Source organism: Trichechus manatus, unplaced genomic scaffold, assembly GCF_000243295.1.
Source record: "Trichechus manatus latirostris isolate Lorelei unplaced genomic scaffold, TriManLat1.0 scaffold00134, whole genome shotgun sequence".
NCBI lineage: Eukaryota > Metazoa > Chordata > Mammalia > Sirenia > Trichechidae > Trichechus > Trichechus manatus.
The window spans coordinates 5,018,805-5,033,182 of record NW_004444070.1 but is presented as its reverse complement, the minus strand read 5'-3'; positions in this window follow the sequence as shown (position 1 = coordinate 5,033,182).

Sequence of the window (14,378 nt, the reverse complement as noted above, 5' to 3'; positions counted from 1 at the left end):
ATACACCAGAAGATATAATCCTATTTGGGAGTGAGTTTTATGTCAAGGAGGCAGTATTAGTGTAGGGTGTGTATTAAGTCAATCTCTTTTGAGATATAAAAAGAACAGACAGCAAACAAGAAAAATAAAAAGAGCAGACTGAGCAAGCAGAGATGGGAGAACATAGATGCCACAGCACATGAAGATCTCCAAGGAACCGAGATCAGAAAATGAAAAGAGACGAGGACCTTAACCCATGGCCCATAAGAGAAAGCCATACCTAGAGCCGGCACCCTGAGTTTGGACTTTTAGCTTCCTAAACTGAGAAAATACATTCCTGTTTATTATAGCAATTGGTATTTCTGTTACAGTAACATTAGAAAACTAAGAATTTGGTACTGGAGAGTAGGGTTCTGCTCTAAAAAACACCTAAAATGTGGAAGAAGTTTTGGAATTGGGTAATGGGTGGAGGCTGGAAGAAAAAGTGGCTAAGAGCTCAGCTGCTAACCAAAAGGTCAGCAATTCAAACACACCAGCTGCTCCTTGGAAACGCTTTAGGGCAGTTCTACTCTGTCCTATAGGGTGGCTATAAGTCAGAATTGACGGCAACAGGTTTTTTTTTTTTTAATAGTAAAAGCCTAGATTGCCTTGAAGAGATGGTTGGTATAAGCATGGACATCAAAGGAAATTCTGGTGAGGGCTCAAAAAGAACTGATAAGACCCATAGAGAAAGTCTCCATCGTCTTATTGAATACCTATGGTGCCATCAATACACATGATGTTAGACATGTGGACAATGAATGTGCTTCTGGTGAGGTTTAAAAGGCAATGATGAACATGCGATTAGACAATGGATGAAGGGTGGAGTGTTTTATGCAGTGGCATAGAGCCTCTTCTAGTTATGTTCAAATGTTTGGTGGAAGGTAGAACTTGTAAGTGGTGAACTTGGTTATCTGGCTGATCAGATTTGTAAGCAAGATCTTAAAAGGGCCACATGGTTTCTTCTTGCTACTTACTGTAAATGCAAAAGGAAAGAGATGGACTTAAAAGTGAACTGTGCAAAGTGATAACAGAACTTTAAGATTTGGAAAATTCTTTTGTACATGCTAAGTACATGTGCCCTAAAACTCTAACCAAGGTCTTGGTGATTTCAATCTTTTGTTAAAAAGATTAAGCTTGTGACTGAAGGATCTAACCAACTACCTCAGCAGAAAACCCATCAGCTTAGACTCAAGGAGGCAGAAAATGAAGGATAGCTGTCTACCCTTTGGAATTCTACAGGCAGCAAGCAGGCCAAATGAGGTACATATGTTGTCCTCTAAGAAAAGAAAACTACCATCCATGGAGCAGCTCAGAGATCAGCAAAACTATTGGAAGGAACACAGGAAGCAGGGCTGACTCCGTTTCAAAGGGTTCTAGATAAAACTCATTAACTTGCCAGAGTCTCAGATGGAGGGATATCAGACCCTCTGACAAAACCTGAGCACCAAACAAAAGTTCCGCGAAGAGGAAAGAAAATACAGTGCAAATGGGAACTCGTTTTCCCAAAGTGGTCACTGAAATTCCAAAATTCTTCTAGTATATTCAGCTTATAGCGTTTTTGAACATGAACTCCAAACCAGTGTCCCGGTAGGGAGAGCTCCAGGCTCACTTGTCTTATTTAGTCCTGCTATAACAGAAATACCACAAGTGGATGACTTTTAACAAATAGGGATTTATTTCCTCACAGTAAAGCAGACTAAAAGTTCAAATTCAGGGCATCAGCTCCAGGGGAAGACTTTCTCTCTGTGTTGGCTCTGGAGGAGTGTCCTTCTCATCTATCTTCCCCTGGACTATGAGCTTGTCTGCACAGGAACCTCGGGTCCAAAGGACGCACTCTTCTCCCGGTACTGCTTTCTTGGTGGTATGAGGTCCCCCTGACTCTCTGCTCACTTCTTTCTTTTATATCTCAAAAGAAACCAGCTGAAGACACAATCCAATCCCATAGATTGAGTCCTGCCCCATCAACACAACTGCTGCCCATCCCCACTCATTAACGTCATAGAGGCAGGATTTACAACGCAAAGGAAAATCACATCGAATAATGGACAATCACACAATAGCGAGAATCATGGCCCAGCCAAATTAATAGGTAACATTTTGGGGGGACACAATTCAATCCATGACACTTGTCAAGGATCCCATTCCTGTAAGTTGAAACTTCACTCTCCCAGAGTCAAATAAAATTCCTAGCTGGGAGTCAGCCGTGGGGTTTCGTCAGTGTTTTGTTTTACTGTGTACCTCTGTTGCATGAGCGTTTTCTTGCAGCTGATGGCAGCCTAACCCTCTGGCCTATGTCATGTGCCAGCTTATCCCAAACCAGTGTCTCTCTAGGTGTTGAGCACCCTAGACGCTTTTAAGGTGCTCAAACTTGTGCTCACACAATTTTCTGGCTTAAAGAACTCTGGGATTCCTTTGTAGCAAACATATGAAACCTTGTTTCATTCTGAACCTAGTTCATTCTGCCGGCTACAGACCCGTCTCTTATAACTGAATCATTTTTAATTAAGCATCCGAGCTGCAACGCAAAATGTGGGGCTCAAGACCTGAGAGCTCTTACCATGGCCCCAAAGAAACTGGAGAGAAGCACAGAGCACAGTGAGTGCTCTATGGTATGGGCCCAGTTCCTGATTTCCTTTAAGGATTTGTGGATATAGGAAGATGTCTTCAAGGTTCTGCTTCTGACACCGTTTTCTCTTAAAACCAAAATCATATTAAGCCAGTAATAGAAACTGAAGTTTACTTCATATACGGTTTTTAAATAGGGGTTATGTTTTGACTGTAATCGAAAGATGAGAGAAACCCGAAACACTCTTATGCCAAATCTTATTGACATTGCCTTGGAAAAAAGGGTCAGAACAGAACTGATCAATCTGTGGTCAGGAAGCATTTTCATACAGCTTTGCCTTAAAGAACAAAATTATTACTGACTTACCCTAAAACATAGCTGCTACTCTGACCTTTGGAGTCTGCTTCCCTTAACTGACTTCACAGAGGTAATTTTCTAAAGAACCCAATGTCTAAGGCAAAACGATGTCCACTAAACCACTTACTAGGCTATTGTCTGACCTGAACGTGACTCCACGGAACCAGTTTGTTTAAGATACAAAAGGGACTCCTAAGGGCAGATGGCCGGGGTGGGTCACCCCAATTCCATGAACCCAGAAATCTGGATCCCAGGAGACTCAAAATGGTTTTGTCACAATGAAATAATAAATTATAAAGAGGTGAGAACAGAAAGACACAGCTGGAGAGGCACTGCATCTCACGAAATTCAGCACACTCCAAGGAATTCCCAGCCAACGCACCTCATGTGCATCCACCACCCAACTGAGTGGAGGCTTGTGTGTTGCTGTGATGCTGAACAGGTTTCATCAGAGCTTCCAGAGTATGACAGACTAAGAGGAAAGGCCTGGTGATCTACTTCTGAAAATCAGCCAATGAAAACCCTGTGGATCACAACGGTCCAATCTATTTCAGCTTCTAGTAACCAGCAGTCACTGGTGTTCCGTCTTCACATGGCATCTGTCTTCCCGTTTGCCCTTATGTTTCAAAAGTGAATAGGTTTAGGATCCACCCTACACTGATAGGAGGTCATTAACAACAAAGAAAACCCTGTTCCCAAACAAGATCACATCCACAGGTTCTGTGGTGGTGGAAGTTGTTATTTGCCATGGAGTCAACTCCTGCTCCTGGCAGCCCCAAGTGTGCAGAGTAGAACTGCGCTCCATCAGGTTTTCATGGCTGTGACCTTTTGGAAGCATATCTCAGGACTTCTGAGGCACTTCTGGCTTGTCTCAAATCACCAACCTTTCACTTAGCAGGCTAGCCCATTAACTGAACTACCCACCAGTTACTGTCAAATTGATTCTGACTCACAGGGACCCCATGTGTGTCAGAGAAGAACTGTGCTGCGTAGGGTTTTTGTGGCTGTGACTTTTTGGAAACATATGAGGCCTTTCTTTTGAAGCCCTTCTGGGTAGACGTGAATTGCCCCCTTTTTAGTTAGCACTGACAGGGCACGCTGCAGCCCAGGACCATTCACGAAGTATCAACCCAAAATGTTTACAGCTTACCCAAGAAATGTCAATCAACCTGGACAAAAGTCAACTCTCTGTAGTAAAAAACTAGGGCAAAGATAACTCCTCAGGGCTTACGGGGGAAATCTCTCAAACTGTTTTTCCAAAGAACCAAGTGAAAAGGCTACATACTAGATTATATTTCCTTTGAAAGACAACTGGCAAACAAAACATCCCTGACATGTCTTGTCTGTAATTCACTTCTAAAAATGTTTCAAAAAAATTACCTGAAGAAACCAGAAATTCAGACGTGATGAGGGTGACTCGTTTTGCTAAATCCAGAAACAACTAAAATGACGAAGAGGATGTCTCCTATTTATTCTAGAATGAGGGACTGTCCAGCCAGAGCAGAGTTATAATAACCAGCAGTGATAAGTAATTACATGTGTACACTTGGCTGGGCAATGGTGTCCAGATATTTGGTCAAACACTCATTTAGATGTTGCTGTGAAAGAGTATCGTTGATGTGATCAACATTTACAATCAGTTGACTCTAAGATTACCCTCCATAATGGAGGTGGGCTTGATCCAATCAAATGGAAGCTTTAAGAGAAAAAACTGAGGTTTCCCAGAGAAGGATTCTGCCTCACAACTGTAACAGACACCTAGACACCAGCTGGACTCTTCTGTTTGCGTCGCCCACAGATTTTGGTATTCAGTGGTACAATTCTTACTTTCCATGAAGGAGACCCAGGTTTGATTCCCAGCCAATGCACCTCATGTACAACCACCACGCATCTGTCATTGGAGGCTTGAATGTTGCTATGATGCTGAACAGGTTTTAGCAGAGCTTCCAGACTAAGAATAGGAAGAAAGGCCCAGCAATCTACTTCTGAAAATGAGCCAGTGAAAACGCTATAGATCACAACAGTCTGATCCAAAACCAATCATGGTGATGTTGCAGGATCGGGCAGCTTTTAGTTCCGTTCTGCATGGGTTGCCATGAGTTGGGGGCCGACTCAATGGCAGCTAACAACAACCCACAATAGCGTGAGCCAATTCCTGAAAATATCTCTCAATGTATGGATAGATGGATAGGTAGATTTTTTTTTTTCTTTCCTTTCTTCCTTCCTTTCTTTATATTGCTGTTTCTCTTGATAACCCTGAGTAACACCCACGCCACGTGAGGTAGGTGTGATATTAACCAGCTGGCAGGCCCTTTGGTTAGCCCATGAAGTGCAGATGCTAACTATGCCACCACAGTAGCCATTCCTGATCAATCTCCCACCAAACACTTCCTCCCAAGAAAGTTCAAGACAAACACGCCATTTGTGAGATGTTTTATGCTGGAAAGGCAATATGTTTTCCCTCTGTGTTGCAGAAGAGGCGATTTGTCTTCCCCTAATCACTCGTATCCCCTTGGCAGCGAGTCTTACTTTAATGTCAGCAGACATGCGGACATCTGAGTCATTGTCTTGAGCGTAGCTTCTGTTTTGTGGTTTCTGCTATGTTTGGACATTCTGTGATTCCAGCCACAAGACACCAAATAAGATATGAACCTACTTCTAAGAAAGTAACACCGAAAATAGTGGTTCACTATCTTCCATGTAGGAGTCCCTTAGGGTCGCAAATGGTTAAATGCTTGACTAGTAGCCAAAATGTTGGCAAATCAAACCCACCCAGCGACTTCTGCAAGAGAAAAACTTGGTAATCTGCTCCTGTAAAGATCACAGCCTAGGAAACCCTATGGGGCATTTCTACTCTGTCGCATTGGGTCACTATGAGTCATAATAAACTGGGATGACAATAACAATTCATGTAACATTAGGACCCACCCTACTCCAGTATGACTTCATATTACTTGATAACATCTTCAATGGCCCTAATTCCAAATAAGGTCACCTCCTCACGTACTGAGGGTTAGGAATTCAACATGTCTTTTTCCAACAGTTCACTCCGTAACAATTTCCTTGAAGCTTAGGGTAGGTGTTGTTGTTGTTAGGTTCCATCAAGTCATTTCTGGATCATAGCGACCCCATATAGAACAGAATGAAACACTGCCCAGTTCTGCACCATCCTAACATTCGTTATTATGCTTGAGCCCATTGTTGCAGCCACTGTGTCAATCCATCTTGTTGAGGGTCTTCCTCTTTTTTGCTGGCCCTCTACTTTACAAAGCATGGTATCTTTCCAGGGACTGATCCCTCCTGATAACATGTCCGAAGTATGTGAGATGTAGTCTCGCCATCCTTGCTGCTAAGGAGCATTCTGATTGTACTTCTTCCAAGACAGATTTGTTCTTTCTTTGGCAGTCTATGGCATATTCAATATTCTTCGACAACACCACAATTCAAAGGCATAAATTCTTCTTTGACTTTCCTTATTCAAAGGGTGGGTAGAGTTTGTGAAACGGACGGCAAATACAGTAAAACCTATGAGAGCCAGAACTCGACGAGACTGCCTTGTTTCTCGGGGTCTTGAAGGCTTTCTACCCTTTACAGGGTGCAGCCTTACCACTTTATTATCCCTCGTTTTAGTGGAAAATATTTGCGTTTTCCTTCTCTGACAGGTTTGTGTGAGGTTTATGAGTTTGTGTTTGTTTAGGGGAGCAGTAACTAATAATTTGTGTACTGTTACATCAGGTGTCAAAATTTGATAATTGTCGGGAGATCTCGATTCCCATATTTCTTGTCTCACCTGAGCTCTTTTTAACTTTTATTACCTTTGCTAGCCTCTGTGAAAGGGACTGAGAGGATGACAGGCAACTGAGTTTTTGAAAAATAGGTGACTGACGTGTAAACATTCGTAATTCTCCAAAAGAATATTATTTTTTCAGCAGGTGGATCTGTCACCTCCAGATCTCCTAGTTTAAGAAAATATGAGCAGCTCAGGGCCTTGGGTTGCCAGTTTGTGAGGGTCCTTGGTCCTCCCATGGCTGTGAGGAGCAAAAGGAAAAACTGCCATTCTTCAGTGTTAGTACCTTATCCTGCCTTCTCCCTGTGCTTTATGTTTTGTTGTGTGTTCTGGTGGGTCTTATGGAAGATGTAATGGTTCACAAGGAAGTGATAATCTGAATGAGAGCATTTCTCTAATTTCTGCTGTTTTCTAACCGTATAAAACCATAAAGAGAGAGAATATGACTGCAATTCGTTGCAGTCGAACTGTGGGGAGTTGAATAATAGACGTATTAACTGGTTTTTCTTGTAGGCGTATGGATATTATCCTATCACTGACAGCGCTGTACTTGAGGACATATCTTGAAATGTTCTTTTTGATGATAATCAATGCCATTCCCCTTAAAGTTGTCATTCCTGGCATAGTAGACCATATGACCGTCCAATTCAAAGTGGCCACTACCAGTCCATTTCAACTCACTAATGCCTAGGATATCAATGTTTGTGTTCCATTTCATTTTTGTCAGTTTCCAAGTTTTCTAGATTCATGCTTCGAACATTCCATGTTCAGATTATTAATAGATATTTGCAGCTGTTTCTTCTCATTTTGAGTCATGCCACATCAGCAAATGAAGGTCCTGAAAGCTTGGCTCTGTGACATGATTATTTTGCTGCAGATAAACTCTCACCTGTCCATCTCCAGAGACCCTGAATAGCAAAGTATTGGCTCAGTGTTAAGAAAATGCTCACTGCTCTTCACTCTCTTCATGATATGCATTTCTCCATGAGCACCATGTCAGCTATACACATTTGTTTTCCCAGAGAAGGAAGAGAAAAATTTGAGGACAGTGGAGATAGAACTCATCCAGGGCCACTGTGTCGGTAAGCACAGGAAAGCAGGGATTTTTTGAAGAACTAGCCCCGCATGGAGGGAATTTCATTTGAATCAGTCAGCTAGAAAAAGTCTCTTGGGTTAAGGACACAACTTCCCAGATACCTGAGCTTACTTTTTTGACTTTAACAATCCTCTCACACTTGTGGTCATGGAGACCCTTTTTCTCTTTTAATGTTACATGTGTATTGTGTCCAATGTGTCTACTTAGGTCTCCTAATTACACCTACTCATGTCACCATTACTCTCAATCCTCATGGAAGTATTTCCTGGTAAATTGCCTTTTAGCCATTGCCAAAGTGCTGAAAACAGCAAAATGTGGCTAAGTCTATCTTTGTTCACAGCAGCATTTTTTCCCCTAATAATTCCTTTCCTTTTGGTTTCATATTGTGAACCTCAACTTGAATTATTGGAACAGTCATTCGAAACCTTAGTGATGAAAAAAAGTTATCCGGTTAACATATAATGGTGTAGTTCATGAGGAATAATATGAACATCCTCCATGTTAGGGGAAATCTGCAAATTGCATGACAACAAAGATCAGCCTAAAACCCAGGGGAGACATTTGAGGTGAGTATCATTCAAATAAGAGAAAACAGTGCCTCAAGAGAGAGTCTTAAGGTGTGATGACATTAAAACACACAAGTATATATTTGTGGATATATACCAGGGCTTCAAACCAGTTCATAACGATTCAGCAATTGCTGATGTAAACGAGGTCATCATACATGTTGCATACAAGCAAATTTGTTGCCCATTTTATTTTGACCCAAGTAGGAAACAATCAGTGGTGCCCTACTTAAAGATGGCGGCCTACCACACAGCTTTGAATGTGTTTCACTCTCCACAGTCTTGCCAATAATCCAATCTCCTGCATCAGGCTCCTAAAACTTTCATTATCCATGTGGAAGATTATATTATTGGCAGGACTGTGGAGAGGAGCAACACACATTCAGAGTGGTGTGAACAGTGGCTGTCTTTTAGTGGATACTGCTGTTTATTTCCTATTTAGGTTAAAATTCGACAGCAGCAGCTTTAGTTGCTATGCAACATGTACGATAAGCCCCTTTACTGTTGGCAATTGCTGAACCATTAGGAATTGGTTCGAAACTCTCATATATACTATTATATATACATACTTATGTTTATATATAAACCTAGCTGTAAAATTATGTGTTCAGAGAACATTCACAATTCAACATTCATATTAAATGTGAGTCAGATATCGAGTATTTGAAACATTTTTTACTTGGACAAGATTTTCAGAAAGCCTCATATTTTAGAAAAACAGTGACAGTATTTCTGCTATATTATTTAACCTATGAAATATGAGACATGTTAGGGCAAAAACCATGCATGTTTGCTGTGTTTGGTAATGGTGAAATGGAAACAATGTATTTCAAACAGCATGTTGCCTCTGTTTAACAGAAGTCATATAGTAGAGAATCACTGTGAACGTAATGAAGGCAATCAGTGTGGGAAAACCTTCAGCAGGATTCCAAATCTTACTATGCTAAAAAGAAATTCTTCACAAGTAAATTCTTTAGGATGCCGTGCGTATGGAGAAGCCTTCGTGGACCACTGATCACATAAGCATTATACAAGATCTCACACTGGAGGCAATACGTATCAGTGTAAGGAATGTGGAGAAGCCTGCAGTGGTCCCTCTTACCTAAACATTTCTGTGAGAACTATTAATGGAGAGAAACCCTGTAAATGTAAGTTATCTGGGATGGACGTCATTTGTATCTCAATGTTTAGGAATTCTGATGACACTAATGAGAAATGCTATGAATGTAACAAATATGAGAAAGATTTCTGTAGTTTCTCATCCTTTTGGATATGTGAGAAGTCATAAGTGTAAACGTAAAGAATGTCATAATACCTATAATTATCTTTCATTCCTAATTTTACATAAAAAAATTCATGACAGAGATAAGCCATATGAATATAAGGAATGTGGGAAAACTTTTAGTAAGGCCTCATCCCTCACTCAACATATAAGAACTCACATTGAAAAGAGGCCTTATGAATGTAAAAAATGTGGGAAAGCCTTTAGTCTTTCCTCAGACCTCACTCATAAGAACTCACAGTGGAGAGAGGCCTTATGAATGTAAGGAATGTGGGAAAGCCGTTAGTGACTCCTCAGCCCTCACTACACATATTCAAAGTTACAGTGGAGAGAGGCCTTATAAATATAATGAATGTGGGAAAACTTTTAATCAGACCTCGTCCCTCCTCAACAAATAAGAACTCAGAGTGGAGAGAGGCCTTCTGAATGTAAGCAATGGAGGAAAGCCTTTAATTGTTCTGCAAACCTCTCTCACCGTAGAAAAACTCACGGTAGAAAGAGACTTTTTGAATGTAAGGAATGTGGGAATACTTTTACTCATTTCTATTCCCTCTCTGAACACATAAGAACTCACAGTGGAGAAGGCACTATGAATGTTAACAATGTGGGAAAGCCTTTAGGCAAGCCTCACACCTCACTACACATAAAAGAACTCACAGTGGAGAGAAACTTCATGAATGTAAGGAATGTGGGAAAGTCTTGAGGTAATCCTCACACCTCAATATACATAGAAGGACTCACAGTGGAGAGGCTTCTTGAATGTAAGTTATGTGCGAAAGCCTTTAGTCTCCTCACAACTCACTTCATGTATGCCAACTCAGTGGAGAGACTGCCCTTTTTTAAAAGTGGGATGTTTCATCCTTCTATTATTTCAAACAGTAAATTTCTGAAAGTCTGCGATAAAAAAAAAAAAGTTTCTCAGTGAGTAAGAAATCAATACCAACTCAAAGAAGGGGCCATTAGAGCTACTTTGTGCTGTTGAGAGAAATATTTCCATCATTACTGTGGAGCTGTCTTCATCAGTGTTACTTTCTCAGGTGATGCTAAATTTTACCTTTATTAAAGTCTTTGACTATATTACAAGTAAGGCTGTAGGAAATAGCCTTGAGCAAATGTGGTTTTATAATTTTTAATTTTCTTATTGATGTGATTTTGCATACAAATGCATGCATCTTATATTTGGCTTAGGAGTTTCTTATTTAACATATTCCCTTCCATTCCTTTCTATTGTAAAGTTTACTATTTTACCCTTTATAATTAGTAAGTTTCTCATAGGGTGATATTTTGAGACTGAAAATATTGTTTTTCATCCTACTTTGGCCTACTAATTTTAGTATCCATTGATAATTATTACCTATGATTATTATTACCATGGTGTTTACCAAATTTTTTTTGTTCCAATCATTTCTTCTATGTCTAGTAATTGGAATCCTCAAGGTATCGCTTTCCCTTCTCTCTCCTTTATCTATTGAATTGTTTATATGGTATAGGCTATTCCGTATGACTTTTTTTTTTTCTTTTCTTGCTCAAATTTTCTCAGATGTGGTTATCAGGAGCTCCCTTAAGTAGGTTCCTGTATTTTTTTGACATGTCCCCATTATAATTTGTACATGTCTTTCTGCCAGTGTTCAAGGCTCATGTCCTTTTCCTGCCCAAGCCGTGCAACCAAACTTTTCTTCTGGAAACCCCAGTTCCTTTTATTAGAAAATGATATTAAGAAATAAAGACCTGGACATTAGATATGCTTATTGCTACTAGGCCCTCAAAGTGGAAAGAGCTAGGAAATATATGTGTGTGAGGATACATATATGAAGACACACATTTATACCTTTTTCTATATGAATCTGTATATTCTTAAAAACCACAAAATCTTAACCATATCTCTGATTACAGTCCAACACCACAGGGCCCATTTTAGCCTTTTATTTTATATGTCACTCCTTTCTCTAATACTCCTGGCTCTCATTATCCACAATGCATTATTTGCTGATACTTAGAATATACGTAAAGCAGTTTGAGAATTGCTAGCTGTGAGGTGATGAACCACCTTGCAGAAAGCAAGTTGGCTTTTATTTGTGGTTCCTGAGAGTCACACTGCATCTGAGGCTAATGAGAGAGGGTGGGTAATATCAGAGGACCACCTGGTAGCCTGATGCTAAACTCTTGAGGCATAATTTGGCTTATCATGGAGGACTGACCAATAAAATCTCGGAAGTCAGAGGCTTAAGAGAGCTTCATGGATGGTAAGAAACATCCATCTGTGTGGAGGGTAGAATGTCCTGGGGACATATCAGCTCTGCACTGGGACTCTCCCAGACCTTGCCCCATGCATCTCTTCATTTGTATCTTTTTTTGTATGAAAGCTGTTATCGTAGGGATGGCCTTTTTGTTACTTCTGGGTGTCGTTCCAGTGAATTATTGAACTGAAAGGGGGGCTAGAAGTAACGGGCTGGAGACACCTGCTTTTGAGGTTGGTATTCTATGGGATTAGAAGTAACCCCCATACTTTTAGTCAGTAGATCAGAAGTTGGGAGTTTTTCAGACTTGCAGATAGTGTATGCCTGTTTGGCCGTGTGAAGGATGGTGTCCTTTTAACTTGTGAGGTGTGGCTAGATAATCCTGTGTGGGTTGCTGGTGTCAGAACTAAACAACGACAAAACCACAAATACCAAGCCCACTGCCATCGAGTCAATTCTGACTCACAGCAACGCTGAGATTTCCACATGATGCAGTTGGCATGTGAAGTGGAATTTCTTAGTGTCCTTGACATAGATAGTAGATGAAGCCATTAAGTGCCATCTGACCCTAAAACTGATGTCTCAACTACTGTATTACAAGATTGGTGAAATTCTAGTGAGGGTTGGAAAATGAGTTGAATGAGACTGATGTCTGTGCACTTGATGTCTGTACATAGTAAGAACTAAATAAATAATTTTTAATGAATGAATAAATACATTTAGAGGCAATCAGGCAGGAACTTCCTCAATTTCCCACCTCTTCTTACAAAAGTTTCTGCTCCTGCACCCATCCACACCTCCTTACTCTGCATCTCAGTGAAAAATTTGGCCCTTTCCATCAGCTCTGGGCCCCCTCCCTTTTCTGATCCATCAGATCATCAATCATTTACTCTCTTTCCAGCATCTTCAGGATCTTCCATTTCCTGACTATTTGCCCTTAGCATCAAATTTCTCCAACGTAATTGTGCCCTCTTCTAGCTATCTTTCAGCTCTTTTCATACTCTTCATATTTATGCTTCTTTGAAAAATGTGCTACAGCCACCCATGTTCTTGGCTTCAACCACCAACCCAATCAACTCCCACACGACCACATTTCCAGCAGAGATGTCTTTCACCAGCTTAAGCCTGAAATATTCTATAATCAATAAAATAGGCTCCAAAAAGTTTATCTTGTCATATTCATATCTGTATCCTTTAGCCACTTCCCTACTGCCAGCAGAATATTGGTTTTTAAAATCAGCATCTAATTACTTCCCTATCCTACTTAACATCTATATTTCCACCTCACCTGTCTCAAATGCATTTCCTTCTCTGTTTCTTTAACTTTACATCAGGACTCATCTGTAAGGCCATAACTTCTAGGAACCCTTCTATCATCACCCCAACTGCCCTTTCTCTCTACTATTCTGGTAATCTTCTTTGGTACATAGTATAGCATGGTTAGAGCCCTGGTACTGTAGTGATTAAAGCGTTTGGATGCTAACTAAAATGTTGGCTATTCCAACCCACCAGCTGCTCCTTGGGAGAAAGATGTAGCAGTCTGATTCTATAAAGATTTACAGCTTTGGAAACCCTACGGGATCACTATGAGTTGGAATCAACTCGACAGCAGCGGGGGTGTAGCATTGATTATGCTCTGTCTCAGCCACTATAAATAGAGCTTCTTCAGCTAGAACTAATGCTTGTTTGTCTCTGCTTCTCTCTGCGCCTGTCATACTGGAGTCCCTCAAACACTTGAAGCAAAGAATAGATGGGTGAACTAATAACTTATGACACATCAGGTTCTTCTTGTATCACCAGCACAGAGAATAGGGCCTATCACAGAGCAGGCAATCTATTAATGAATATGGGATGGGTGAAATTAAAAATATGATGAAATGGAATTTTCAGATGACTGGTAAGTGGAATGAAAGAAGAGCGGCCCTGCAGATAACCGCTAGAGGTCTTTCTCAGAAATAGAATGTGGTTTTTTTTTTTAAATTTCTTTCTTACATGAGGTGCACTCATCTGCACAATTCCAGAATAGTTACAGAAACATGAACCACGAGATGGGTGTGCATCCAACCTGGATCAGAGTAAAATTTAAAAGCTGTCTTTTTGGATAAAGAGACTCCTAAGATGACAATGGTGGGATCCTTGGTGCTTATCATGCATGACTGAATCTTGTCAAGTGGCTGGCATCTATTTTGTAAAAGAAAGTTACTAAACGTGCTGAACCTTTTCCTTTAAATGATATATTCTTTTTTATTTTTTCCCATACAAAAATTTACACATACATTGTTATGTGACTCTAATTGCTCTCCCCATGCTGTGACAGCACACTCCTCCTTTCCACCTCATTCCCCATCTCAATTCAACCAGCTCCTAACCCTCTCTGCCTTCCCTTCTCACCTTCAGACAGAAGCTGCCCGTTTAGTCTCTTGTATCTGCTTGAGCTAAGAGACATACTCCTCACAAGTATCACTT